Source organism: Pteropus vampyrus, unplaced genomic scaffold, assembly GCF_000151845.1.
Source record: "Pteropus vampyrus isolate Shadow unplaced genomic scaffold, Pvam_2.0 Scaffold304, whole genome shotgun sequence".
NCBI classification, from domain to species: Eukaryota; Metazoa; Chordata; class Mammalia; order Chiroptera; family Pteropodidae; genus Pteropus; species Pteropus vampyrus.
The window spans coordinates 209,589-212,843 of record NW_011889085.1 but is presented as its reverse complement, the minus strand read 5'-3'; the positions used below and the strand labels follow the sequence as shown (position 1 = coordinate 212,843).

Sequence of the window (3,255 nt, the reverse complement as noted above, 5' to 3'; positions counted from 1 at the left end):
CTCGGGAAGGACTCGTCCAAGCGCGGCCGGCAGGTGAGCGGGACTCGCGGCCGGGACGACCGGGGAGGGGACCCCTGGGAGCCGCCGGGCAGAGCGAGGGCAGGGACGGGTGACTGACGTGCGCGCCCCTCCCCCAGACGCCGGTGCTGTATGCCATGCTGGACCACAGCAGAAGCACCAAAGCGGCCAGTGAGAAGAAGTCCAAGGGGCTGGGGGAGTCTCGCAAGGATAAGAAATAGCGGTTAGCGGGCCGGGCGGGGGCTCGGGCGTCAGGGGCGGAGTCTTCCAAGGGCGCTCAGGTGGTGGTCATCGAGATGGAGCTCCGGAAGGACGAGCAGAGCGCGGAGCTCCGGCCTGCTGTGAAGTCCCCCAGCAGAACCAGCCTCAAGAACGCCTTCAAGAACATGATGGGCCTGGACTTGGACAAGTGACCGCCCCGGCCCTGCCGAGCAGGGGCACCTAGGCTGCTCTCGCCCGTCTAGGTGCTTCCGCCTTAGCTCCCTGCCCTGCCCCCTCGGAGATGTAAGTTTCATTCCAAAATTCGTTCCCCAGGCACTTCATATCTTCCCCCGCCTTCACCCCCTGGCTTTCTGGGAGCCCAGGGCCTGATCCCACCGGCCCCAAGGACTGTGTGTTTGGTGCCCGTCCCTGCGGCACCGAGAAGAAAGGGACCTTGATACCCCGCGCTTGGACTCCAGGCCACTTGCATCCCCGTCCCCCCGCACCGCGAAGCCGTCCCCCAGCCTCCTCCCTCTCTGACCCTCCCTCCCCCCCCCACTCCCGTCACGTGGTCCAGCTCCCTGCCCTGTCCTCTCAGCTAACACCCAGGTCATTCGGCTCAGACTCTCCTTCAGGGTTTATTTAGGTGGTTATTTTTTATTTTTTAATCCATTCTTGTTTGTTCGTTTACCTGCACCCTTGCTCTGCCCTCCCCCCATGACTGAGTACCAATGACGTCATGTGGTCTTTGCAGCTCCCCGCCCCATTAAATCCTTAATGGGGAGTCGCCCAAGCAGAGGGGCCCCTGACCCTCAAACCTCAGGTACAGGACTGGTGCCCCTGACCACTCTGGAGCACTGTTCTGGGGCTCAAGGTCACGGGGACGGGGAGACAGACGACGGACCCTCACAGGTCAGGGGTTGAGGAGGGGGCAAATGAGCCTTAAGAAATGGCTTTTAACAATCGGACAGAAAGGAGGAACAACAAATGGGAAATAGGGGGAAAGGGAAGAGGCTGCCCTCCCAACCACAGGAGATTCTTAGGATTTTTCTACATTCTGTATATTTCCTCTCAAACCCCTGAAAATCCTTAAATGTTTAATAAACACTGACATTTCCAGAAGCTGCGGCCTCCATCTCCAATTGCCTCATTTTTCTAGGAATAACCCCTCCCCTCCCCCACACTCCTCATCAGCTGGTTTCAGTTGTTCAGAATTTGGTTTTATGGTACAGGCTTACACAGAATAATGGGAAAAACTCTGAAACGGGCTCACAGGACACATTCGAACATTCAGCCGATGTCCAGTGGGCTTGTGCTGTGGGCTGAAGTGTGTCAGGCTCTGCGTCTACCTTTGAGAGAAGGTGGGTGAAGGACAGGAAGACAGCGATTCCCACGAGGACTGACTCTCAGGAGTCCAGCAGGAATGAGGGAGCTGCCAGGAGCCGCTCCCACTGCAAACAATTCCAGAAACGAAGGAAACGCGCAAGGCCAAGAGGAGCAGAGGGAGGCGGAGGAGGCAGGAAGGGCAGCTCCCAAAGGACGTTAGGGCGGGGCAAGTGCAAGAGTCGGAGATGGAAAGGCCCCAGGTGGGAAAGTTGGCTCTGCATTGGGGCAAGATCAAGGACAGGTCAAGAACACCAAGTCCCTGGTGGTAGGTTGTCAGGGAAGCAGGATCCTGTCCCTTTAGCTGCCTGAATTTCTCCCGAGATCTTCATTTCCCAGTTTGGGCTTGGGGAACACATTCCGAAGTGCCCCGCTCACATCTCCAGACCTCTCCACTTTTGCCAGGACTGCAGTCCCAGCTCTGCCACCCGACACGACTGAAAAAGCACCAAGAGAGCGATCGGTGATACGGATGTGACGACTGCATTTGCTTTCTTCCGTGGCTGTTTCTAACGCCTGTCTCTTCTGCTAAACCAGTCCCCCAAAGACTTGCAGTTTTTGCTCAGAAAACAAACACTCGAGCCGTTCCTTGCTGATCAGGATTCAGGATCGTGTCCCCAGCAATAGGAACTAGGACAGGGGAGAGGAACAGGGTTCCCGGGCCCCAGGAGGCATTGCAGGCACGCCGAGAGGAGGCTCAACTCGAGTGCCTAGTGGAAATGAGCAGCCAGGCAGAGACCAGCTTCACCACCCTCGCTGAGCACTACCTTCGGTCCTGCAGAAGCAGAAGACACCTAGGCCTTTCTTTCCAGTGAAGACTGTCTTTCCCAAAGCTACAGCCTGTGTTTGCTACCAGGCCCTTTTGGAGCAAGAAATGGTAAAAATCAGTTCAGTACCACACTCCAGATCACTGTGGCAAAAAGCAAATCAGCAGACACCCTCCAAGCAGCCGAGCTTACGGGAGCAGGCTGGGGACAGAGAGCCCACCAAAGCCACCTCGCCAGGCACGGGGGCACCGCTTTACCTCGGTGTGCGCGGGCCGTCTAAAGTGCAGCAGAGTGTCCCCAATTGTGTCCATGGGACCAGGGGACAGGGAATGCTCCTGTTTTGCCAGGTCACGCTGGGCTCAAACCAGGTGTGGCAATGAGGTTATCCTTTGATTTGCCCATGAGGCCAGGACTAAAAGCCACCATCAATACTATGCTGCACTCAGAACAGGTTCCAAATGTCAAGCGTCCTTCTTTTGCCTGGCATCAGGAGCAGGCACTTGCTGTGCCATGGGGCCTTCCTGTGACTTACCATTCCATCCTCCCAACACCCTAGAGCTGTGGGCTTGCTAGGCATGGATCAACTTTGGGACACAGGTTCCCTTCCAGGAACATTTTCCCTAGCTTCCTACACACAGCTGCCACACGGTGCCAACCGCCGTATTCCTGAATCGAGAGGAAGGTGGATACGAAGGAGTGAGGAAAGTTGGGGAGACAGAGCATTCCTTGCTCGGTCTTCAAGCATTTGTTCTGGTTTCAATGTAGAGACATCATTTCTCAGCAATGAGAACCCACTGGAAAGCTGTCATTTTAATTCATGGTTTAAAGTCTCTAGTGTGACCCAAGTCATCTTCTCCCTCCCCTAAGTTTGATAAACAGGTGTGTG

At 56.1% G+C, this 3,255-nt stretch overlaps 1 long non-coding RNA gene across 1 annotated transcript; it reads left to right on the top strand.

Moving 5' to 3' along the window:
- Positions 1–1,341, top strand: LOC111730263. The gene is made up of 2 exons (XR_002776614.1): positions 1–33; positions 138–1,341. It is a non-coding gene; the product is annotated as an uncharacterized LOC111730263 (long non-coding RNA).
- Positions 1,342–3,255: the final 1,914 nt, after the last annotated feature.